At 47.5% G+C, this 27,097-nt stretch overlaps 1 long non-coding RNA gene across 1 annotated transcript in view; it reads left to right on the top strand.

Annotated features, from left to right (window-relative positions):
- LOC102167197 overlaps positions 1–20,741 on the top strand; it is a 139,460-nt gene extending 118,719 nt beyond the window's left edge. The window contains exons 4-6 of the long non-coding RNA XR_002336681.1: positions 880–969; positions 8,716–8,833; positions 19,682–20,741. This is a non-coding gene — a long non-coding RNA (uncharacterized LOC102167197). The remainder of the gene's footprint in view (positions 1–879; positions 970–8,715; positions 8,834–19,681) is intronic.

Raw genomic sequence — 27,097 nt, 5'->3', positions numbered from 1 at the left:
TTGCTACATTATTTGACTTTGGAAGAAGCAGAAAATTCAAGTGTACGCCTGGTTCTCAACTTGGTAAACACCCATATGTCAATTACACTTAAGGCTTTTCTCAAAGTCAGCCTCACATGCCACTCTAGCACTGACCAGGGGACAGTTAATGTATTCCAGCACACTCAGCCCAGGGGACAGTGACTTTTGCCCATCTCCTGATGACGGTATTGTCTATTCTATACCCAAGGGTGGTGCCAATTAAGGGCACAGATTCTGGAGCCAAGCCACCTGGGTTCGATTCCCAGCTGTGCCCCCTACATAATCATGTAGTGTCTCTGTACTCTGGCTGTGAAATAAAGAAGAGACAAGAATGCCTTAGATTAGGTTGTTTGCGGATTCAATGAGGTACCATATATAAACTTAGAACAGTTAGTCAGGGTTCTCTGTATCGTAGCTTTTTCTGGTATAGTTGTTAGCATTTCCCTTAATGAGCTTGGGAAAAGGCAGCCTCCAGAAATCCTTCCATAAACCTACCCGGCCCATAAAAGAGCAGGAGGTTCTGGGGACATTGAGATGCCGGGCATTGGCTCTGGAAGTTTAGGTAGAAGGCAAGGAGCCCTCGATTGGACAATTGTTAACTGGGGATAAGTGCTCCCATCGCAGGACTTCCCTGGACCCCTGCTTTCACACCTGCTATGGGCTGAATTGCGTCCCACCGAAAATCCATATGATGAAGCCCTACCCACCAGTGTGATAGTATTTGCACATAAGACCTTTGGGAGGTAATTGGGGTTAGATGGGGTCGTAAGAGTGGGGCCGTCATGATGGGATTAGTGCCCTTGTATGAAGAGACCCCAGAGATTTCTCTGTCTCTCTCCCTTCCATGTGATGACACAGCCAGAAGATAGCCATCTATAATCCAGGACCAGAAACCAACCATGCTGGCACCTTGCTCTTGGAATTCCTAGCCTCCAAAACTGTGAGAGGGTAAGTGTCTGCTGTTTAAGCCCCTCGCTCTCAGGTAATTTGTTATGGCTGCTGAGCAGACTAAGACACCATCTGCGTCTGAAATCAGCAGTTCATACAGCTCGCCTTCTCCCCACATGCTGGCAGAGGGAAGGTATCCACATGCAGGTCAGGCTCCTACATAAGATTCCATTGCAGAAGGGGTTCCAAGGCTGATCATTACTTTAGAGCCACCATAATATATGGTCACAAATATCTCTCCCTCAAAACTACAATGAGGTACCACCTCACACTGGTCAGAATGGCTATAATTAATAAGTCTACAAATAACAAATGCTGGAGAGGGTGTGGAGAAAAGGGTACCCTCCTACACTGTTGGTGGGAATGTAAATTGGTACAACCACTATGGAAAACAGTATGGAGCTTCCTCAGAAAACTAAATATATAACTACCATATGATCCAGCAACTCCACTCCTGGGCATATATCCAGACCAGCCACTATTCAAAAAGGTACATACGCGCATATTTTCAGAGCAGCACTATTCACAATAGCCAAGACATAGAAACATCCTGAATGTCCATCAACAGATGAATGGATTAAGAAAATGTGGTATACATACACAATGGAATACTACTCAGCCATAAAACAAACAAAATAATGCCATTTACAGCAAGATGGATGGAACTAGAGATTCTCGTACTAAGTGAAGTAAGTCAGAAAGAGAAAGACAAATACCATATGATATCACTTATATGTGAAGTCTAAACTATGGCACAAAAAAACAATCTACAGAAAAGAAACAGACTCACAGACATGGAGAATAGACTTGTGGTTGCCAAGGGGTAGGGGGGAGGGAATGGGATGGACTGGAGTTTGGGGTTAGATGCAAACTCTTACGTTTCAAATGGATAAGCAATGAGGTTGTGCTGTACAGAAAAGGGAACTGTGTTCAGTCTCTGGGGATGGAACATGACAGAGGATAATGTGAGAAAAAGGATGTGTATATACATATATGTATATGTATAGCTGGGTCACTTTGCTGTACAGCAGACATTGACACAACATTGTAAATCAACTATAATCTGAAAAGTGAGGGAGTTCCTGTCCTAGTGCAGTGGAATGAATCTGACTAGTATCCGTGAGGATACAGGTTCGATCCCTGGCCTCACTCAGTGCGATGGGGATGGCATTGCTGTGGCTGTGGTATAGGCCGGCAGCTATAGCTCCAATTTGACCCCTAGCCTGGGAACTTCCATATGCCGCTATTGCAGCCCTAAAAAGTGAAAATAAATCAATAAAAATAAAAAGTGGAAAAAAAAACCCACAAATATCCCTCCCACACTGGCCATGTTTCTGTGAAATCCATATATAAGAACTCTTCATTCCACCAGTCTTGTCTAGAAAGTGGTTCTATCTCTATAGAATACACATAGAAGTAGTTCACCTAACCTAAATTTCCATGAAACTGATGTTTTTTTCCTTATTTCATCAATTTGGTAGAAAATCTTCCTGAAATACACTGCATGTGTCACCTCCTTAAAAAAATATGTGTGTATACGTGTGTGTATATACATATGCGTTTAACTTTTCTTGATGATGTGCTGGTGTTCTGAACACCAGTAGAACAAGACCTTCGGCAGCTTCCAACACATGCTTTGCCTCCAGTCTCATTTGGGGGTGCTAAGTGACCCCAAGCTGTTGGTGTTTCCCAAACGGAGAACACAGACACCGGCTTGAAGCTTGTGTTTCCTCCCAATGTCCTATTAGATGTTATTGTCTGTGTCAAATGTGACCCCTTGCCCCCAGAGCCTGGTATATGGCTTTATGTCACATGGTTTTCAGGGAGAGGCCTTCAGAATGGCTTTGTGTCACTTACATAGAATAGAATGCACTGGCCCCTCAGGCTCTGTCCCCAGTGGCCCTTAGACCTGTCCTTGGCTCTAGTCTTGCACCTGGGGGTTCCCCTCCTCACCAGGACTTGGGGTGCTGGCTCTCTGACCGCAGGCTACAAGCACGACTGGAGATGGACCTGTGCAGAGGTCCCACGCCCTCAGATCTCACACCTGATTCCATAGACAGTGAGGAAGAAGCAGTTCTTTGTCCACAGATAAACATGAAATGCTTGCAGTGGACACGACCACGGTGGACAGCTGGGCATGTGGTGACTGAATGCAGAATCCAGTCCTACAGGAGGGTCCTGACAATCCGAGGAGTCAGGACGTCTCTGTTGCAGTCACACATCAAGGTCCCATATGGTGCAATAAACAAATGTATTCTGAAGAGATGGAAGGATGAAGGGATGGCCCTAGAAGGCTCTGGGAAGCCTGGCAACAACCCACCACGGGTGCCACCCGAGCAGTGACATGGCAGTGCTCTTGACTGGGGGCCTTCCTGCACCAAAGTGGATCCTGCTGTGGGTCCTGGACGCCCACTTAACAAGGCCCTGTTCAGATGCATTGTCTAAATGGTGGTCTCCATGACAACGGACCGACTCACAGAAAGCCAGAGTCAGGAGGCGCCAACCACGCCGGAGACAGACGTGAAATTGTGTTCCTGATGGAGAAGAAATGAGCAACTCCAGGGAGCAGAGCAAAGGAGAGGCGAGGGCCGGTCCTTCGGAGCAGCTCTCTTCCGCTGCAGCCCTTTTCAGGGAACCCCATCCCCGTGTCCTTCACACACCTCCCGGCGCTGATGGCCTTTGACAGCTGGCCTTGGAGTTGGCTTATCCTCACAGTTCTGACTCGCTGTTTCTTCCCTGCCGTAACCGTCAGAGAGACCACCCTGCTGCGTCTCGAAAGAACTGAACACTCATAAAATGTCCCCTGCTTCATCGTCTCCTTCTCAGCCTCCAAGGGGACGTTATGAATCAGGAAACCACCTATCTCCTTTGATTTTGATTTTGATTCCTGTCCTTCTGTGTTGGGAACGTGTGGCTTTCGGTTAGAAGAGAGAATTCATTCTGCGAGACTCTCTCAATTTCTCTCCTTCTCTCTCAGAAATGATTCACTTTGTTGCCCCGGAGACAAGATAAAATTCACAGCTCTCTCGTGGCAGCATTTCTTTCTTTCTTTTTTTTCCTCTCTGTGGGCAAAACTGCATGGGATTTTTTTTTTTTTAACTTTCAACGTTGAGAAAATGACCATTTCTTAAATCCGATATTATGCCTTTCATCTTCTGTTTACTCAGCCTAGAGCCTCAAGGTCAGGTTACAATTAAAATCACACTAAATGGCCCTGGTTTGTTTTCCCAGTTCCAGGAATATCTTCCTAGTCTAGGCTTCACCAGGATTGTGATTTTGAAAACACATTAAAACCGATCATTTATTTATCCATCCCTGTCGTAAATGATATAAAGGGCCTTCTGCTTGAGGGCAGTGTTCTGGGTGCTGAACGCAGAGATGAACAAGGCACCGTCTTTGCCCGTTCGAGGACTGAAACGGGGTGGGGTGCTGACTGAGACCAATTTTAGTCCATGAACAGTGCCGTGAAGGGAGAGCCCGACAGGTTCTAAGGGCGCAGAGGAGGCGCCCCTAATTCAGGGCTGGGAGGAAGGGGAGAAAGGATCTAGAGCGGAGAGGGAATAATCCAGTAGCTTCCCAAGAGATGGAGTTGAATGCCAGGCAGAGACCTAAAGGACAAGTGGGACCCAGACCAGTTTGGTACCCAGAGACGTGCCCCCCTAGTTCAGTGAATGTTATATTGAGTCGAGGACTATGAGGAGCAAGCATCCTAAGATGGAAGAAAATCCACAAAGGCACGGAGGCAAGACAGAGCACAGAACATTTGAATCCTCGAGCCATAATGATGAGACGCTTAGGAAGAGCAAGGTCATCGTTAGATCCTCCCCCTAAGATGTGCGGTAGGAGACCCAAAGTCAGACAGAGGAGCAGGTCATAGCCCCAAGCCACGGCCAAGCACTGTCCTTGAGGCCCACTTGTCATCCAGACTCCCTGAAAGCAAGCTCCCAGCTGCCTACGTTTTGAGAGAGTGCTTGCATTGGGTGACAGTCAAAATCCTAGGAAAGTTGAGAGATGCCCACTGGAGAAGCTTTTGTAGTTTGCTGGTCTGACAGATGGTGACACCCCAGGGGCTGCTGCTTCGGCACATGGGGCCAAATTGCCCAAGGGCAGCAGGACAGAGACCATGTGGTGTGACAGCAGAGCCCAGCACAGAGGCCTTCCGTACACACAGGTGGGGTTCCCAGAGGAGGGACTTTAGTTTGAGCTTCGAGACAGCCACAGATGGAGTTCCCATTGTGGCTTGGTGGTAACAAACCTGACTAGCATCCATGAGGATTTGGGTTCGATCCCTGGCCTCGCTCAGTGGGTTAAGGATCCGGCGTTGCCATGAGCTGTGGTGTAGGTTGCAGACATGGCTCACATCCCACATTGCTCTGGCAGTGGTGTAGGCTGGCAGTTGTAGCTCCAATTTGACCCCTAGCCTGGGAACTTCCATGTGCCGAGAGTATGGCCCTAAAAAGAGAAAACAAAAAGACAGCCCCAGAAATCAGAATGCACTATAAGGAATAAAGTGGTTTGTGCCTATCGCATGAAATGCCGTTCAGAGCAATGCCCGTGGAAGGCGGGGGCTGCTTAAGGGTGGGACTCCCACTCTCAGCCCATGTGTCCAAGGATGCTTTGAACTCTCACCCACTGTATTTTCCCAGTGACTCTTTGCTGCCCCTGACTCCACTCCGCGGCTCATCTGCCATTAAAACTGGATCATGCTCTTGAGACATACAGCCCAGGAAGGGGCTTTGCCAACTGGAGAAAAGACACCATTGCTTCTGCTGTGAATTTCAAACTGCATTTCCCTATAAGGGTGATGAATGTTATAAGCCTGTTTAAGGAAAAAAGGTTTTAACAGGACTCTCAAACTTTTCATTTAGTTTTGTTTTTTCAACATTTTAATTTTTTGCCAGCCTAATTTTATTTCCTGCTTTCTGAGCCCAGACTTTTTTTTTTTTTTTGGCTGTACCCAAGGCATGCAGAAATGCCCAGGCCAGGGACTGAACCCAAGACACGACAGTGGCCTGAGCCACAGCAGTGATGACCCTGAGTCTTTAACCATTAAGCCACCAGGGAACTCCTATTTGTTTTTCCTTTTAACATACAGAGAACCAAACGCTTTGTGAGCTGGCCAGAAGAGCATGAAGGAAGGAAGAGTATGATATGAGGATGATTCCCATCCCCAGGAAGAAGAGGAAGCAAGATGGCACTATGGGAGTTCCCACTGTGGCTCGGTGGAAATGAAGGAAGAGGGTTCAATCCCTGGCCTCGCTCTGTGGGTTAAGGATCTGGCGTTGCCATGAGCTGTGGTGTAGGTCACCAACATGGCTCGGATCTGGGTGTTGCTGTGGCTGTGGGGTAGGCTGGGCTGCTGCAGCTCTGATTCAACTCCTAGCCTGGGAACCTCCATATGCCATGAATGCAGCCCTAAAAAAAAAAAAAAAAAAAAAAAAAAAAGACACTATGTCTTCCGTCCCCTAGAACCTCCCTCCACACAAGGCCAGTGGGCTCAGAACTGCATTGGCTGGTTCTGGACCGAAACTGCAGACCTGGTGCCACAATGGGCTCCTCCTGGCCATGGAGGAGTATGAAAGGGAACGTCACAGGCCCTGCATTCCCCTGCATGCATGGTATTTTTATTCATTTTTAGGACAAATTTTTACAAGTTTGGAAACAAACAGAGCTTTCCGGACAACTGTTACTTGTTTCATTTCAGCAATACCAAACAATTCTTTTCTGCACGCATTTTGGTTAATCCGGATTTTTCTTCAACCAATAACTTTCAGTAACTGAGGCAACCTTGAAGTGGATGAGGCCAGACTCTTCCTGTGCTGCTCTGTAACTAACTAAACCTGGGCTGGTACGTGGGGCTTTTTGGGGGGAAACACGGAACTAGGAGGGCCATGAGGACCTCGGGGTGAAAGCCCCCACACGGAATGTTTGCCTCTGGCAGGAATGGTGAAATCTGGCAGAGCCTGTGGAGTGAGCACCCAGTGGATGGCTTCACCCGGACCATTTCTTTTAAACGAAATTTGACTGGGGATTTGGAGCGCATTGTTACTACCCCGGGGAACTCCTGGGCGGATGTAAATAGAGCTTCGTCTTTGTTTCTAGGTAAACACCCAAAAGGTCATCACAGGTGAGGGTTTGGAGGATGTAGCAATAGTAGCTTTTTTTTTTTTTCTTCTTCTTCTTTTGGCCACTCCCATGGCAGGTGGAAGTTCCCGGGCCAGGGATGGAACCTGTGAACCAATTGTAGCAATGCTGGATCCTTAACCCACGGTGCCACAAGGGAACTTCCAACAATAATACTTTTTTAAAAAGAACTTAATATTAGGGGGCTTTCTACGTAACACTGCTTTCTGCACTTGAAGATGACATTTCGGGTGTTGCTGTCAACCCATGGCTCTATGACTGAGGAGGGCGTATAAAGATGGATACTTTTATACTCTATACGGGATTTAATTCTTTCTTTTTTTAAAAAATTTATTTTAGCGTATAGTTGATTTACAGTGCCGTGTCAATTTCGGCTGTACAGCACAGTGACCCAGTCTCATATATATATATATATGAGAATATATATATATTCTTTTTCTCATATTATCTTCCTTCATGGTCTCTCCAAGAGATTGGATAGAGTTCCCTGTGCTGTACAGCAGGACCTCATGGCTTATCCATTCTAAATGGAATAGTTTGCATCTACTGGAATAGTTTGCATCTACCCCAAACTCCCTGACCATCCCACTTCCTCCCACCTCCCCCTTGGCAATCAGTGACTGGAAGCTTCCTGCTTTGTGGCCACCCCTTTGCCCCCCACTGCCCTCGCCTCTCCCAGGAGAGCTGCCACTGGTTTGTCTGCCTCAGTAACACTAGGTCTCAGCAAGGAGCAAAGCATTGAATGAGTCATCTGATATCTGACAACCCTTTTCTCCTTAGTACCTCGAGATTGCCTTTCATTTCTTCCTTTCTTCTTTCCCTTCCTTTCTTCTTCCTTCCTTCCTCCCTTCCTCTCTCTTTCCTTTTTTCTTTTTTCTTTCCTTTTATCTTTCTTTCTTTCTTTTCTTTCTTTCTTTCTTTCTTTCTCTCTCTCCTTCCTTCCTTCTGTCTTTTTTCTGTGCCCGTGGCATGCAAAAGTTCCCAGGCCAAGATGGATTGAACCTGCGCCACAGCTGTAACCTGAGCCATAGCAGTGACAACACCAGATCCCACTGAGCCACCAAGGAACTCCATAAAATATTTTATTACTTAATAACCACCAAGATATGCACATTTGACCTTCCCTTGATGACTTAGCGTCTTGCTTGGATAAGCATGCTGAGTGCCCATGAGCACTGTCCAGTAACAACATCCCATCTGGTCAGTTATGAGTCAAGGTCGACTGGCAGAAGAGTGTGGTTGCTAAGAGCCTAAACTCTGAAGCCGGAGACCTTGGTTCACTCCCTGCTTTACCCCCTCACTAGCTAGGTGATCATGACCATCTCTGACCTCAGTTTCTGTATCTGTAATATGGGAGAGTAGTACCCACCTCCCAAGGCTGTTATGGGGGTTAAGTGAGTTGATGTAGGTAACATGCTTTGCACAGTACCTAGTTACCTGGTTTTCCAGTTTCACAACCTCTCAGGGTTTCAGGGCTTCCCTGTGGGGTGGGGGGCAGTGAAGAACACTTCCACCGTGTCTCCAGTGAATCAGTCTTCGCCACATCCCTCCACCCTGAGCTCTGCAGCTTGGCCATCAGCTTTCCTCTTGCTCCACCTCCAGCTCTGCAAGCCCCTACGGTCCTGAAGATGCTGGAAACTGGACTGGATATCACTTGACCTCAGAGTGACCCCTGGAAATTACATTTCTGAAATAAATCCTGCCGACCAAGGAGCCAAGGGTAAGTTTGTAAACATACTCAGCTTCCTAAGAAATATCATGTTTATTTGTTTTCCTTCAATACAATTCTGAGCAATAATTTCCAAATGTAATCTCAGCACCTGCTGGGGCCTCCTGACCTACTAGGGTCAGACGAAGAAGTGAACAGTCCTGGTGTCTGATATCTCCTCCACTGGGCTAGGGCAGAGGAAGGCAATTGTTGCTGGGGCCGGAAGCCCCAATTCCTGGGCTTTAGTCCCCCTGGGAATGCTGCACAACCATTTCTGTCCAAGATCTCATTGCTGTTCTGCGGTGTAGACAGAGAAGGGGTGAGGGTGCCTGATGCAGCAGACCCCCAATCTCCACCAGCTCCCCAGTCTCGGGACGGCCCCTCCTCCCTCTCAGCTTCCACCTCTCTCTCCGGCCCCGGGAATTCACAATCAAGTGACCCTAAAAAACCTGCCTGCTTCCTCAGAACAAGGAGGATGAGGCAAAATAAATACAACAAGAATGTCTCACTTAACTGCATTCTTCCATCCTTACACCAACAAAGCACAAATTAATATCTTCATACATTATCCTGACACACCAGCTCTGGGTGGCACTTGCTAATCGTTCTCATGAATACTAAACGCAGCGACGTAATTCTGGAGAATTGAGGGTCCTGGTGATTAAGGGTTTCCTAATCATGCTTTACAGGCTTTGCTTGCAGTGCACAGGTAAGAACACCAATGGCTTATATGGTTTGGCTGGTGGGAAAAGCCAATCTTGTTCGTTAAAGGATGACAGATATCACCGACGTCCAGTCTGAGGGCAGATACACCAGAAATGTATGTGTCTGTCTGTACACCTGGCTGCATCTCTCCCAGATGTGCAATCTCAGCAGCGCAGCCTCTGTCAACCCCATCCTTATAGCAGACCGCCAAGAATGTCTAGCCCCTCTGGGTCACTGCATAACAAGGACAGGGGTCACTCTGCCAGCACTTGAGTCAGAGGGGCGCTTGCCTCCTGCTCCCAACATCACACATAGGCACGAATGCATGTCCAGAGTCGGTGGTGGGGAGAGGAGGGCAGGAAGGAGGACGGCAGGGACCTCAAGCAGAGGAAGCCCTGGACGAGCTCATCCCACGTCATCTAATAGTATCAGGGCTCCGGTTCGCAGGACAGTTTCCTAACTGACAAGGAATCTGCCGGAGGCTGAGTGATGTCTCGCCCCAGGTCACCCAGACTGAATGTAAGGGAACTGCCCAGAAGCATGGCTGTCTCAGCTCCTAGCTACGTACGGATGCTTCTTCCCCCGATGATGCGCTTCTCCAGCAGAGAACGCATCCCAGTTGGAAAAGCAGGTCCCCATCTATTACCTCATTTAAACCTCTCCCCCAAAACCTAGAAGGAAAACCGAAGGATCACTTCCTGGCTTACAAAAGGGCAAATCAGTGATTTGCCCAAGGTGACAGAAACAGCCAGTAAACAAAAGCACCTTTGGTCTTCAAATCCTTTGCCTCTCCGTCAACCTCTTGACTGTCTTTCCATCAGCCTCTGGCTCTATTCTTTTTTTTTTTTTTTTTTTATATATATATATTTTTTTTCCCCCACTGTACAGCAGGGGGTCAGGTTATCCTTACATGTATACATTACAATTACATTTTTTCCCCCAGCCTTTCTTCTGTTGCAACATGAGTATCTAGACATAGTTCTCAATGCTATTCAGCAGGATCTCCTTGTAAATCTATTCTAAGTTGTGTCTGATAAGCCCAAGCTCCCGATCCCTCCCACTCCCTCCCCCTCCCATCAGGCAGCCACAAGTCTCTTCTCCAAGTCCATGATTTTCTTTTCTGAGGAGATGTTCATTGTGCTGGGTATTAGATTCCATTCTGGCTCTATTCTTTGGTCACCTGGCAGCCGAAAGCCTCAGCCCCCAGAATCGGGATGGCCACACAGCATCAAATGTGGGTTGACTCTGTGCTCACGTTGAGAATACAAACGTTGATGAGAGATGGTCCACAGGGGGGTTCCAGGACCAGCAGGGGAGATGGACCCAGGAACCAATAGTCCACTTCAGGCAACTGGTGCCGTAGAGAGGCTGGCATGGGTCTCTGCATGTTCAAGCTGAGGAGATGCATTCTACCTGCCCAGGAGGAGGGCAGGGTGATGCTGACACGCTCTATGGTATTCTCACCCAAACAAGAGAAGCAGCTTGCACACAACATAAAAGCTGAAAGGACAAAAACAGTTTTACCTCCAGCAGTTTATTGACAGTAATGAAAATTACAAGGGTAGAAAAGGAAAAAAAAAATAGAGAAAGAGAGAGCGATCAGCTAGATTGCTGATTTTTTCTACTCCTGACACTTCAGCTGAAATCGTCCTGAGTCGTGCTTATAACTCTTGACATTCCTTGGTCCTGTAACAGGTAAAAAAAAATCCTCCACCACCAAGTTGTTTATCTAAACCCGTCCCGGAATTCGTGCCACGCTTGCCATTGTATCCTGGGCAAAAGGAAAAGAAAAGGCCAAATTTAGTAGCGGATGACAGGCGTTTCCAGAAGCTTATGAAACCCTCTCTCCTGTTTACTCTAAATCTAAATCTCCTCCCCAAGGCCCGCCTTCCTCACGAGGCTGAGGTGTGTGCTCAACCCCATGGCTGCTGCTTCCTGCAGCTTTGAGAGCAGGAAATCAGACGTGCCTGCATCTGGGTGCCCTCTGGGATGCTGGGCAGCCCACAGCAATTTGAAAGGCTGGCAGCATCCTTTCCCTGAACCGAGTTCCCAAAACAACCAGTGAGCAGAGGAGAAAAGCAAGACAGCATGGATGTTACATGTTTACACAGCACCTGACCCTGAGTCTTCTTCAGCAGGTGCCCTCCCATGTAAGGACCAGAGACAAATGCAGACAAGGTCCCAGAGCAGCCCCGTTTCTTTTTGCCAAATGGGACTAGAGGAGAATGGCTACACCATTCTCAGCCCAGGAATAAAGATTAGAAAGCTGCCTCTAGGAGTTCCCGTAGTGGCTCAGTGGTAACAAATGTGATTAGGATCCATGAGGGAGGTGATGGCTTGATCAACGGGTTTGATCCCTGGCCTCGCTCAGTGGGTTAAGATTCAGCATTGCCGTGAGCTGTGGTGTAGATAACAGATGCGGCTCAAATCCAGCATTGCTGTGGCTGTGGTGTAGGCCAGCAGCTGCAGCTCCAATTCCACCCCAGCCTGGGAACTTCCATATGCCGTGGGTGTGGCCCTAAAAAGCAAAATAAAATAAAATAACATTACATGACATAAAATAGAAAACTGCCTCCAGATCATTACTGCTTGATATTAATATATGTTTTAAAATTTAATTTTATTGCAGTATAGTTGACTCACAATGTTGTATTAGGTTCAGATGTGCTAAAACTAATTAATATTAATATTAGGTGTACTAAAACGAATTAATATTAATATCAGAGTATGACTGATTCGTGAATCAGTCATACTCTGATATTAATTTCAAACATGAGGGCCAGTAATCTTTTGGGTCCTCACCTATTAAGAAAGTAATATTTTTCTTATGGCACTCAAAAATCCTTTGTAGGTTGAAGTCTTGTTAAAGATTTGGCTTTGGGGGGAAATTATTCTTTGGTAATATTTGCTGAGCTGGGACCCAGGCACCACCAATTTCTCCCCCACTCCCTAGAAGGGACTCACTCCCTTTTTCTCACCCTCTTACTGGCCTCCCCAGAGTTACACCCACACAGACCAGCAATCCGTTTCCATCTGGTCAACCCCCAAGAGCTATTTTGGGTTTGGCCTGCTTTTAATCTGCTTTTTCTGCCAGGGCAGGCTCAGCCCCTCTCCGGGGACTCATCTCTAAGGAAACTTTTGAAAAATACAGGCTTCCCCTAGGGCAGGAGTCAGTGCCCACTGCAGGGCTCCCAAGAGATGCTAAGTACAGCTCTCAGCCTCTGGGGAGAGACAGGAAAGGAAAGCTGGCCTCTTCAGCCTCACCTCTCGCTGCTCTCTGCTCCCTCCCCGCTCTGCCCCCAGCCTTTGGCCCAACCCTGCAATATCCCAAGTTCAGGAAGCTATAGTTGATCTTTTGCTGTAAGGCACCTGCCTTTGTCCAATTTCCGTGGTCCTTCCGGCCCCATCCTCATCTCCAAGATGGCGCGCGCGTTCCTTCTCCGTAGACTCCGCCCCCGAAGACTCCGCCCCCGCAGGCCCCGCCCCCAGCACGCTGAGCTGGCCTCTCTGCTTGCGGTCCTCCACCCCCTCCTGTGAGACTGAACCCCTTGAAGGTAATCATGGTGCTTTGTTAACCTCTGCAGCCGAAGTGGCAGGCACGTGGTCAAGGCCCTGTGTGTGTCTGCTGAACTGAACTGAATTGAGCTAGGTCACAAAAAATGCTGACAGGGCACGAGGAGAGGTAGGGAGGGAGACTGGAGGAAAAGGAAAAGTAGCCCTGGGCGGAAAGGGAGAGGGCACCTCCAGACACCATCTCAGCGCTCATGCTTGACACTGGGTACGGACAAACCCAAGCTGAGGATGAATCAGATGGAAATGATGATGGGCATCTCTCACCTTGGCTGCCCAGCGATGCGGTTCCCAGGTCCAGTGCCTCCAAGGGATCAAGGGAGGTAGCATCCACGTGAGCAAGTGGGCCAGGTGTTAAACAGCCAGAGGGGTGGAACCATGGAAACAGTGTAAAGAGAGCCCCCTAGGACCAAACATTAAAAGCTGCCCGAAGGTATTATTTTTAACACTATCCTAACTACATAGAACCATGATAAAATGTTGCTTCTATGGAAATTGTATTTCAAGTTCTAACTCTGAAGGTCAAGTATGTCCTGGCCCATCCTATCTTTGGTGATGACAGCATCCACGGTCTCAAAGTCAGAAGGATGAATCTCCATCAGGGAGGCAAGGAGAAGACTCCTGGGCACAGGAAGCTTGTGTTCAAGCCACAACTCCATAATTATCTCTCTACTTCCCCTCACACTGGACACTCCATATACGCGAAAATATCCACAGGAGCCCCAGTACCCCCAGTCTTTGCCCACCGTGTGCCATTCTCTGCTCTTTGCTTCACCTTCTTCTGGCTCCTCCTTTTCATCCTTGGGGGCTTTGCTTTCCTGGACCCCTCCCCAGCTCGGTTAACTGAGAAAATGAAATCAGTGAAAGAACTGATTTGTGAACCCAAGTGGATAAAGCAACTCTTCCAGCTAAATTGCTGGTCAGGTATTCTCAAATGGTCACATCTGTCAAGGGGCAGAGACAAGTCTTGACTCTGAAATCCCCCAAACCTATAATGTTCAAGACGTATTTCTTCTTCACAACAACCTCCATGGTTATTGATGTGAGGTACCTCTTTCACAAAAAAAGAAGTAAGCAGAAGATCAGAGCTATGGAACAACTTGCCCAACATGACACAGCCATTAAATAGCTGAGCCCCAAACTCCATCCCATGTCCACGGACTATAACGCCTGTTCTTGGCTGGCACACCAGGCCACTTGGAGGCGGTAAGCTCATTGATAGCTGAGGTTAAGTGCGGGGCTTTGGAGATCCAGGCTCACATGCCAAATGAGCCCTTAGAAGACGTCAACTCCCAGATCAGATCCGGGGTCACAGCTGCTATGATGGGGCCAGTTGGTCTTTAACCTCAGGTAGACGCTTCACGTCACTAGACTGGGATTCTTGAGAGCACTGTGTATTCCTTCCCCCTGCTGCTACCCACCTGCCTCTCCCCCTTCCCATTCACACCGAGCACACCTTTAAAACTATCCAAGGACAACCACAAGTTGTGTGCCCAGATCATCCCAATGGAGATATTAGGGAAATATTTGAAATCATATTTTGGTAAATAAAAGTAGGAGTGAAAGAGAAAGAGAAATACACAGAAACAGAAAGAGGAAGAAGAGTTACACACAACAGGCTCTTAAAATGTACTATTCGGTATAATAATGACGCACATCGCCCAAGAAGAGAGCAGGCTGGAGGGAGCTTGCTGGCATCTATGTACCTTATAAAACTATCAATTAACGCAGTCCTTAAAGTCATATAATATTCAGTGACAAGTAGATTAACTACAATAGTGTGTGTCAACTACTGCATATTCTGTTCTATTTTAACGCTGAAACTTAAGATGATTCAGGCTAACCATGGCATTTTCCAAACGGATTTAAAATCAAGTCTTCACACAGACAAAAAGAGGGAGAATCAACTAGGCTGCAACTCAGAATGGCAGCAGGCTTTATGAGATTCCACCTCAGGGTTTATAAAACCCTGACGCAGCTGCGTGGAAAGGACCCAGGGCTGTTCTCGCTGACTGATGTGGTCTTTGAGAACATGCCAGCCAGGCTCACGGAGAGAGAAACCAGACCTTTTATAGCACTCGGCAGTTCTGCACAGCAACACATGAAACGGACAAGGGCTGTCTTGTTGAATTTGCAAATGTGAATTTTACCACACTTGGGAAAACTGTGCTGGGTACAGTGTATGCCACTTACCAGTTCATCAAGTTGTCCTGGAGAAGAAGCAATTTTATGTCCACCCAATATCAGGCAGAAGGCTCATTGAAGCAAGGAGCATTGATGCCACCTTGGGCCGTGTTTTCATGGAGGCGATGGCACTGCAGCAGTGGGGAAGAGAGGGATTATCTCTACCAACCTGTCACAAAGACATAACCTGTAAGCTGTGGGTTTCCAATACGCTACCCATCACTCAAAACAAGAAGACTTTGTAAGAGAAATGTTTACCAGGGAGCCATGGCCCCAGAAAGAAATGTCTCTCTCTCTCTCTCTTTTTTTCTCTAAAGGCTGCACCCATGGCACATGGAAGTTCCTGGGCCAGGGATTGAATCCAAGCCACAGGTGTGGTGTAGCCACAGCAACTCCGGATCCTTTAACTCACTGCACCAAGCCAGGGATTGAACCTGTACCTCTGCAGAGAACTGGGCCACTGCAGTCAGATTGTTAACCCACTGTGTCACAGTAGAAACTCCAAGAAATGTCTTAAATGAAACTTTATGCCTTTTAGCTTTGCCCTTTGAGAGTCTCCAAATCCTCCATCACTGTTTTCTTTTTCTCTCCTGTGATCTCACTGCCCCTTTGCAAGTTTAGGGAAAATCGAATTGCTGCCCCTTCTGCCCCCACTAAGGAAAATAAACATGCTGAGTGAAAGAAGCCAGTCACAAAAGGCCACATGTTGTACAATTCCATCTATGTGAAATGTCCGGGGTAGGCAAATCTTTTGAAAGAGAAAGTAGGTTATTGATTAATTAGGGCTGAGGTGAAGGGGAGGGGGGTAGGAGGGCCTCAGCTAAAGGGATTGAGTTTTCTTCTTGGAGGGATGGAAAGAAGCGAAAATGAATTGTGGTGATGGTTATGAAACTCTGTGAATGTTCTAAAAACCCCTGAGCTGTATGCTTTTCACAGGTGAATTGTGTAGTATGTGTATTATAAAGCTGCTAAAAGAAAAGAAACGAGGAAGGTAGGAGGGAAGAAGGGAGGGAGGGAAAAGTCAGCAGCCCCAGGCTTGAGTGGTTACACTGTGGCACGTCCTCAGTGTGGAAGAGAATAGGAACGCTACCCAGTTGCCTGTGCTTGGCCTCCAGCCAAGCCCCTTCCGCATCTGCACCTTGCATCCTTCCACTGCGAGAGCATCCACCACCCTCTCCCTCCCACTGCACACATGCACACACCAAAACATGCACTCCCGCCACCTCCAACAGTTTGTTGACCCTTCCACTCAAAAACTCCATGAAGTTCTACTCCTTAGAGCTTTTGCACAGCCTCTGCTCTGCCTTGAATGCCTACCCACCCCCATCACCCACCAAAGGAAACGCATTCATCCTTCAAGGGGGATCTTCTGGGTCACGCCCTCAGGCTGTCTCCCCTGGGAGTATGGGGGCCTCTCCTCCCTGTCTCTGGAGGGCTCATGTGGCATTTGTATTAGATGGCGAGGCCATTAGTCACAGGGCCCTGCCACCCATTTAGAGGCGTGTGGCATCCCCAGTGGGACCACAAGCTTGAGGAGGACAAGTACTGTTGATTCCTCTTGGTGGAGACAAAACCTGGAACAGTGGCTGTCCTAGGGGAGGTAACTGGGAAATGTTGGCCAAGTGAGAGAATAGCATGGAGGCCTCCAGGATGCAGGCTCTGGAAAGTTAAGCAGGGCTCACTAACTCCTGTTGATAGCAGAAGCATGAATGGTTTCTCGAAGACAGCGTCTGGGTGCCCAAGTCCTACCCCAAGTGGGAATCTCTTTTCTACTTGGCTCCTGCCCTGGAAGTGACTTCCAGTCCAGAGACACCTCCACCCCCCACCCCGCTTCAGACAAGGTCAGTATCTCAAGGGAGAGAGCCAAGGGGAGGCAGAGCATCTGGTAGAGAGAGGCGAGGCAAGCCGTGAAAACAGGCGGAAGGCAAAGCAAGTCTTGGGGGAACAAGCACAGCAAGAGAACAGCGGTTTGCAGAGTGTGTCCAAGGAAAACCAAACTCCATAGAAACTGCTAGATGAGAATAGTGTTTAGGGTGAAATCTGAGCTTGCACGCGTGTCAAGTCTTGAAGTTTTTATACGTAAAACGAACATCCTAAACAAAAGCAGCAGCCAACTCTGGCTATTGACAAGAAAGGACAAGAAAAGGGTATGAAACATAGAAGACGGTCAGCAGAACCTAAGAGAAAAGGCCAGGCAGGCAGAGCACCGGATTCTTCACGGACATGAACCAGAAGCTGTTATTTATATTGTAGGGTTTTATGTACTGATGTTGGAGATAATGGGTAGAACCAAACATAAGCTCAGCCATCCTCAGTAAGTCATTGTGTTGGTCTCATAAAATCCTGAGCAAGCTCTCCCTCGAGGTCTGATCAAAGACAGCTGGAGCCTGTGGACACCCCCCCCCCAAATAAGGGGCTTCTAGCACCAGGAGCTGTAGGCGTTTCTAAAGAGAAGGTGTCTTGGACCCCGTGAATGAACCAACCTTTTTATACTGCGATTTAAATATACTGGAGTTTCCGTTGTGGCTCAGTGGGAATGAATCTGAGTAGTATCCACAAGGATGCAGGTTCGATTCCTGGCCTCGCTCAGTAGGTTAAGGATCTGGCGTTGCCATGAGCTGCGGTGTGGGTCCCAGATGCAGCCGAGATCCTGCGTGGCTGTGGCTGTGGCATAGACCAGCTGCTACAATTCCGATTGGATCCCTAGCCTGGGAACCTCCATATACCACAGGTGCGGCCCTAAAAAGACAATTAAATAAATAAACCAACATAAGCACAGATATAAACTCTTGATGCTCATAGCTCAGAGGTAACTGAAGAAATTAAATGGAAACCAAACCTCAAAGGTCGATAATATTAAAAGTAACCACATCACATTAATAACACCACTAATGTTCTGCTGGAAATAATTCACAGCACGAAGAGGAACGATGCTGGCACTTTTGAGTGTGGGGTCCTGTGCTACCCTGTGCCTCAGGAGGACTCAATTCTCCCACCCCTTTCCTCAGACCAGTCTGGTGCTTCATCTCCATTCATGCAAAGCTTCAAGATGTCACTCGCCCTTCAGTGGAGTGATTCCAGTCATAAATGTGGGTGCTGGCATTCCACCAGCGTACTAGTGACAAGTTGATCATCAGATGCTCCACCTCTTAAATTAAATGTATAAATTGAAATCATATTTATAGCATACACTACTATAAGTTGTAAAATTTGCATAGAGAACCCATGAATTCTGGTTTGAGAAACATTCTGTTAGATCCAAACCACCAACCCGGGCGGCATTTCCCCATCTGTCCGACCAGTCTGATCACCGTGTGGGTCCAAGAAAAGGCAAACCCACCCCCGTCTCCAGGAATCTTGAGGAGACAGCAGTTCCCTGCCCAGGACAGGGTCCGTGTCTAGAGTAAAACAGATCAGAGATCAGAGATGGCTGTTTTCACGCTGAGTTTTCCTCCAGAAGTCGTGGATGGGCGAACTCCCAGGAAGGCAGAAGGCGGAGAATGTTCCAACTCCTTCCTCACCAAATCCTCCCTAGGGCAGCTTCCTTCCCAGCCCGGATCACCTCCGGTGACCCCACTCCCTCGCCAGCCACACGTGGCTGCGTCTCCAGGAAGTTCAAGCACCCAGTCAACAATAAGCCCTTTTGTTACACAACCACTGGCTTATCTTATTTTTGTCTGTGGTTGTTTATTTGTGGTAAGATAACACGTAACAAAATTGACCGTCTTCAACATTTTTAAGTCTGCCCTTCAGAAGTGTCCAGGATCTTCACATGGCTGTGCAGTCGCTCTCCAGCAGCTCGTCTTGCAAAACTTAAACCCTGTACCCATCAAACCACAACTTCCCGTGTCCCAGCCTCAGGCAACCCCGGCTCTTTCTGTGAGTCTGACTGCTCGAGGTGCCGCATCCAAGTGGGCTCACCCAGCATCTGTCCTTTTGTGACAGGCTCGTTTCACTTCGCACAGTGTCTTCAAGGTTCGTCCGCATTGTAGTACATGTCAGAATAGCCTTCCTTTTCATGGTTGAATAATATTCATATACATATGAATATTATCTATTACATTCTATATTGTGTATTATAGTATATATAATGTGTTTTATTATATATTATATAGTGTGTTCTATTATATATTATATACGTATATTTTGTTTGGCCATTCATCCGTGGGTAGGCAGTTGAGTTGCCTCTACTTTTTGGCTGCTGCGAATAGTACCACCACAAACAAGGATATAACTTGTTTTCTTTTTTTACTACATTGCCTGGTTCTTTTGCTTCTACCAGGCTAACCTCTGAATTGTTTAGATTTCCCAATCTCCTTTTAAGCCTCAGGAGAGCTCGCCTCTGAGATTTGGTGCTTTTTTTCCCTCCAGTGTACAATTTCATCTGCTTTCTGCCTCCAGGCACGGACACAAAACCTCGTGGATGACAGATTATAATGGGCTGGCCTCCAGAACCTCCTGCAGGAACGTGTAAACATGTGCATAGACGATGATATTTGATTCAGTTCCTAGAGGAGATGGATTAGCTGGGGTGGGTCCTAAAGTGTCATTCTTGGCGACCCGCCACGGGCTTCCCGTCAGTGTGGAAAGAGCCTGGTGTGAGCACAGAAGGACCCCACCATGGAGCCATGGTCCCTTCTCACCAGCCTCCCATGGCAGAGATTTCACAAAGGCTTCAGTGGAAGTTACTGCTCCTATAAATGAGCAAGTCACCCCAAAGTTAGCTGAACTTGTAGGAGGATGTGCCATCCCATTGTGGCATCTTTCCTGTGAGTGACCCATGAAATGCACTGTGACTTAGGGAGGATCACTTAGAGGGCTCCGCCTTAATAGCTGCCTGAGTGGACACACACACACACACCCCACAAAATCTGGCAGGTAGTGTCTGCAGCCTGCTGACCTTCTGAAATCCATCATCTCAGACTCGGGGGCCATGCAGAAGCTCATCTTAACAGGAATCTGTGTTCTACTGGTGGAAGAAGATGATTCTCATGGGGCATATGTATTCCTCCCTAGTGGTCTCATGAGCAGACAGGGTGAGGGCTTGTCTCCACCTCACATGAGGATTCATGTTTTCGCTAAAGGGGAAAACATCAGAGGCATCTTCCTCTCTCTCGGTCAGCAGCTGCTCAAGGAGACCCCGGCTTTTCCCCGATGCAGAGCAGTCTTCTCTCCATGCAGACCTGGTAGCAGGTGGAAGAAAGAGCTCACAGGAGGCTGAAGGGAGGAAGGAGTTGGCTCTCTTAGCAAATATCCTAGATGGTACCCACGTGCTGAGAGGACAGAGAATTGAGTGCTGGGCTGAGAGCCCTGACAGAGGTCCCAGGACGGGCTGCTCCCTCCTTTTACCTGCACTGTGAAGCTGACCTGAAGGCCACACATGACTTGTGAAAGTATTTGGTAACTAAAATCATACCATTTGCAGCAACATGGATGACCCAGAAACGATCAGACTAAGTGAAGTTAGTCACACTGGTGAAAGACAAACATCATGTGATATCACCTATATGTGGAATCTAAAAAAAAGGCGGGGGGGGAATACCAATGAACTTATTTGCAGAACAGAAGAAGAAGCAGACTCACAAACTTTGGCGACCAAAGGAGACAGGTGGGAGGCTGGGACTGGCATATGCACACTGAGGTTTATGGAATGACTGGCCAACAAGGACCTGCTGTCTAGCACAGGGAACTCTACTCAATAGTCTGTGATAATCGACATGGTGGCAAAAGAATCTGAAAGAGAATGGACATGTGTATATGGATGACAAAGCCACTTTGTTGTACAGCAGAAATGGTCACAGACTTGTAAATCAACCATGCTTCAGTAAAACTTAAAAATATAGTAACAAGCTTTACAAGTCGAAGTCATCGTTGCTTTATTTAAAAACAAATAAATGTGGAGTTCCCTGGGAGCCTAGAGGTTAAGGACTCAGCCTTGTCACTGCTGTGGCTTGAGTTACTGCTATGGGTTCGATCCCTGAAACTTCTGCATGCCATGGGCACTGGCCAAAATAAATAAATAAACACACTTAGGAATTCCCGCCGTGACTCAGTGGTTAACGAATCTGACTAGGAACCATGAGGTTGCGGGTTCGATCCCTGGCCTTGCTCAGTGGGTGAAGGATCTGGCATTGCTGTGGCTGTGGTGTAGGCCGCTGGCTACAGCTCCAGTTGGACCCCTAGCCTGGGAACCTCCATATGCCATGGGTGTGGCCCTAGAAAAAGACAAAAAGACAAAAATAAATAAATAAATAAATAAATAAACACACTTAACAAAAAATAATTTCCTGCTTTGAAACGCTTTGTTCGTCATTTGAATGGCCACAAGGCAGGCTTTGGTCTTAGGAATGAGCACGTGATTACACAAACCAACAGCTACACTCCCCCCAGGCCTGAATTATATCTAGAATCAAAGGGTTGCTTCAAGATCAAATGGTTCTGCAATCCAGAGACCAATCTCTGGTGTTCCTAGAGGGGACCAGCTCCCCTAAACAGCAAGTATTCCCTCCTCTTGGTTTCCAAACGAGCTTGGGAACTTTTTTATTTCTCTACATACATGCAAAGCAAGGAACTCGCACAGCAGTCTCGGGACAAAGTCGGGGTGTTGGGGGGAAGGAAGGCAGACAGATGATCTGGTGTCTCCAGGGTGGGCCCAGAAGGTCGTGCTCTTTGCCTCCCACGTTTCTCAAAACCATGAATGGAAATCTCAGGAACAGGAAATCTCTCTTCTAGAAGGAAATACAAGTGCGCCTTTCCTGTTTTGTCCTGGACCTCTCATGATAAAAATCCTACTAAAAATAAATTCACCTAAAGATATCTGATTCTGATACATTTCCAGCCCTTCTCCACCCCCACCCCCCCACACAGTGGTCCCTCTTTCTCTCAGGAAAACTAAAATCTTAGTCGTTTCTTCCAATTTCTCATTCAATTCTCCTCTGCAGATGGTAAAAGCCCCAACATTCACTTGACAACTGGGCTTCTACCCCACTGTGGAGTCAGAAAGAGTAGCAACAAAACAGAAGCCTCCACTCAGAAGGACACCAATCTCAATTTTCTGGAACCCCAAGTTTCTGGAACCCCAGTGGAGCCTCACCCATTTTACAGATGCATCAGCTTCAAGGGTGCTGCTGCTCTCTGCCTGGCCCCCAACACCCCTTCTTAGCCTCTTGCCAGGCTCCTGTGAGTCCCTGATAAGCTGTTGCAAGCCACTGTCCCCGTGTCTGCTCTGGGCCTCTGACCCTGGTCACATCCAGGCTGCAGAGCTCTGCAGGTGCTCCAAGGCTGCTTCGTTCTCAGGGTGCTGGAGCCAGGTTGATGTGCACTTGCTCAGGAAAGCGCCCCTGCCCGGGCCAGGTGACCCTCACTCAGGAGCTCAAAAAACAGTCTCCAGTCTCTTGCCTGGACTATTGAACAAGACTCCTAACTGAGTCTCTGCATGTCTTGACACCCCCTGCCCCAGCCCGGATCCACCCGCTACTCTGCAGTGAAACATCTAAGCACGTCACCCTCCATGTAAAACCATTCTATGAGGGGTTCCCATATGGCTCAGTGGGTTATGAACTCAACTAGTATCCACGAGGATGGGGGTTCAATCCTTGGCCTCGCTCAAGGGGTTAAGGATCTGGCATTGCCGTGAGCTGTGGTGTAGGTAGCAGACACAGCTTGGACCTGGCGTTGCTGTGGCTGTGGCATAGGCCAGCAGCTGTAGCTCCGATTCGACCCCTAGCCCGGGCACCTCCAAGTGCCACAAGTGTGGCCCTAAAAAGCAAAAAACAACAAACAAACAAACAAACAAACAAAACACTCTATGGCTTCCCAAAGTGACAGAATGGGCTTAAGCTCTTTGCTTGGCCCACTGGGTCCCCTGTGAACCAGCTTCTCCCCTTCTGTTTCTTCTTCCACCCCTCCCAGTCTCGCACTTTACGCTCTAATGGTGCTAATGCATTTGTGGCTTCTGACATACATTCTGTGGTTTCAGGTTTCTGCACTGTTGCTCATGCTCTTTCTTCAGCCTGGAATTTGGGTCCATCTTTTTTTGACCTAACTACTCTTGACTCACCTTTCAACCCCTAACTTAGTCTCTCCATCACTTTTTGAAGCCTTCCCAGAAGCTCCAGATCAGGCTCAGCGCCGCTCCCTCTAAACCCCTAAAGCATCCTCTGCATATCTCTCCCTTGGCCGTGACTGTTTTATTTGAAAACCCAAGTAATAAGTCTGGTGCCCCAACAAAAATTGCAAGCTCTTCATGGGAAGGACTCTACCATTTATATTTTTTTCCCTCCAAGCATCTAGCATGGTGCTTGGAAAATAGTACATGTTTTGTAAAAAGTACACGTTCCTCCCCTCCGCATTGAGACTAGCATGAAACCAGCTTGCAAGAGATGCCCAGCGGATGTTTTTAGGACTTGTTTCCTGGGATAGAAGGTGGGGAAGAGCATAGTTGATTTTTTTCATCAGAATCCCAGTTGATAAGAGAAATATGAGGCCTGGTTGCTTCTTCTGAACACGTTCTCCAAATGGGGCACTGTTCCAAGAATCGTGGCATGACAGTGGATGAGCCTGTGGTAAACAGACAGTAGAGGAGGCAGCATGATATACCTGATCAAAATATCAGGGATCTGGCTGGGAGGTGTGAAACAAAGGTAGTTAAACAAGAACCCTTAAAAAGCAGAGTTCCCATCATGGCTCAGCAGAAATGAATCTGACTAGTATCCATGAAGAGGCAGGTTCGATCCCTAGCCTCACTCAGTGGGTTAAGGATCTGGCGTTGCTATAGCTGTGGTGTAGGCTGGCGACCTCAGCTCCAATTCTACCCCTAGCCTGGGAACCTCCATATGCTATGGGTGCAGCCCTAAAAAGAAAGAAAAAAAAAGAACCCTTAAAAAAAAAAAAAAAAAAACCCTCAAGGACCCTTTCTCCTTCTTTCTCTGCCAAACCAGCCCCTTTGCTACCAGCCTGGCCTCTCTCCTTCTCAATCCTCTGAGGCTAGAACCTGCATCTGTATTTTGAGACTTCACCATTGTATCTGCCCATCCTCTATTCTGTCACAATGCCTGTAATCCACTTTTCCTCACACTCCAAATTCACATTCCCTGCAATTAATAGCATGGCACTGCTACCCATTTTGTAGTATCTATGAAATTTTAATTTTGGCTGCACCCATGGCATATGGAAGTTCCCCGGCCAGGGATCGAATCAGAGCTACAGCTGCTGGCCTATGCCTTTGAATTTTCTTTGGAGACGTCTCCCTAGGACGTTCTGCTGATCATAGTGGTGAGATGCTGGGGAAGTTGCTCCGTGGAGCCTTTTTACTTTTGTCCTCAAAGCCTGCTGGTGTTGCCTCTGCACTCACACCACAAGACAACATGGAAGAGGGGGCCTGGGGGTCCCAAGGCAGCAGGGGTCAGCCACAGCTTGCAGCAATGCCAGATCCTTAACCCACTGCACCACGCTGGGGACTGAACCTGCGCCACCACAGAGACAATGGTGGATCCTAACCTGCTGTGCCACAGGGGGAACTGTGAAAATTTTTCCCCTCATGTCTTTGTTCGAAGGCCCATGTCCTCTTTGAGTTTCATCATCCCAGACCCCCAAATCATTTTGCATTTAATAGACATTGTGTTCACCTCTCTGTCTCTCCTACTGAGTCTATAAACTCCCTGAGGGCAGGATCCATGGTTCGCCTGCTTTTGTGTCCACAGGCGTAGCCCCGTGTCTGGGGCTGTACGTGGTTTGTGCGGCTAAAGGATGGAATGTTCTCACATAAAGAAAGCAGGGTCCTGGGAGAGTAGGGTGATAGACCGATGGTGGAGAAGGGGAATTAATTGGGAGCCAAGTGGGTGGATGGATCCTTCTGTGAGTTTAGGTGATGGGACTAGCAGCAGTAGCAGGGCACTGACGTGACCTGGAGGTGGGTGGGAAGAAAAGGGTATTGATAATTTCTACTAGACTCTGAAAAATTCTTTTGAGTGGTGGTTCCTATGCCCCAGGCCATGCATTTGCCAGTTCAGGAATCTTTCTGAGAGTTCCAGAAAATTCTAGAATCTAGAGGACTCACACATGCAGCTTGGACCTCTCAGTTTGGTCTCCTCATTTTCCTGGAAACCCCACACCAGCTAAGATCACCGTTTTCATATCCCTTTCATTCTGGCAACACCTACAGAATGCTACCTCACCTACAGCAGGTGCTCAGAGAATGTGTGGTGGCTTGCAGACCAAGTTCTTTGACCTTGAAGGAGTTTCTAAACATGGGAGTGGCTTCGAATGAGTTTTGATTAAGTCTTAGGCAAACAGTCTGTGTCAGATTATATTCATTCAATTTTTAATTGACATGCCACCACCCACAGGGAGGTCACAGCTTCTTACTGGATGTGCTTCTAAAAGTTAGGAGCATGTCCACGTGCGAGGAGTGCTGAGGAGCCCTGGGGAGCACCAGACTATCAAAAGCATCCCCATGGTACTGCCCAATGAGGGGCTTGCTTTTTATCCTAATTCATTGTGCAATTTAAAGCCAACTTTCTTCACACTCACTACTCTCACTTCCTCATTCTTAAGTCAGCTGGGGTCATGCTAATTAGTACAACAGAGCTACAGACTTCTCATGTAAAACAAACACTCTAAATGAACCAAGGAAACTGAAGTAAGAGAGTTCAGACTTGCCCAGAGGATCTCTTACGCTCGACAGTAAAAAGCAAAGAAACCTACAAGAGATATACAGGTGCAAAAATATATTTCTAACACACAAAAAATGCTAGCCAACGTCCCTGAACATCTGTTAAGTGCCAGGCACTTTTTAGACATTATCTCATGCAAATGACACATAACCCTACAAGATAAACACTATTAATCCCATTTCACAAATAAGAAAATTGGACTCTCAAAGAAGCCAAGCATTTTGGCCAAGATTTCTCAGCTGGAAAGTAAAGGAGCCAAGATACAAAACTCAGTCTTTCTGGTTTCAATTCAGTGCTCGATCGGCTGTACTACCTGTTTCTTATATACACAGCAAAACAAGAAACCCACGCAGAGTGCCATATGCCCCAGGGACAGGCGGAAAACAGAAACTTTACCAGTGGTTTTTCATGGAGGGAATTTAAGATGGAGAAATGATAAAACAGGGACTGAGGAACTGAAAGGGCAAATGGGGATCCCTAAGGTAGCCAGAGCTAGTGACCCTAGCTAATAGCTAAGGAACACATCTAGGGCAGGAGGAATGAGAGGAGGCTGCGTCCTCAGACCCTAGAAGCTTGGAGACGGGGCCCTGGGAGCTGCGGCTCAGGCTTCTGAGGAGAGGGCACTGCCCATGGTGCTGGCATCTCAGAGCACACATGACAGGGCTGCATCCGGAAGTACAGAAGGAGGCTGGAAACGGCAACCAGCACACCTGGTCAAAGGTGTATTATCTCAGATGGGAGGGTTTCATCAACCAGCGAGCAGAAGGCTGGCAAAGCTGCCATCATTTGTCCAACAGAAGCCCACCCCCCCTTCCCAGCCCTCTACTGCACATTCTAGCCTTGAGAATAGAATTTTCCAATGACAATTCCTCTTCTTGGTTGGAAGGATTGAATGATCCATTTTGTAATTCACCTGGCTGAGAATGTAGTTTGGAAATTTATGTCCGTTGGAGATGTGCTTCTTAGGTGTGCGAGAAGGACAAAAAGATTTCTCAAAGCAAGCAGACACTAGAAGAGAAAAGTATATTGTGCCCTTTTGCTAAAGAAAATATGTGAGCTGAGTGCCCTTCAATGTATCAAGATTAATGACATGCATTTCATATGCCTGATTTGAAAGGAAAAAAAAGACAAGATGTCTTTCCCA

Source organism: Sus scrofa, chromosome 11 (genome assembly GCF_000003025.6).
Source record: "Sus scrofa isolate TJ Tabasco breed Duroc chromosome 11, Sscrofa11.1, whole genome shotgun sequence".
Taxonomy (NCBI): Eukaryota; Metazoa; Chordata; class Mammalia; order Artiodactyla; family Suidae; genus Sus; species Sus scrofa.
The sequence above is the reverse complement of the archived record's forward strand: the minus strand, read 5'-3'. Positions and strand labels throughout refer to the sequence as shown.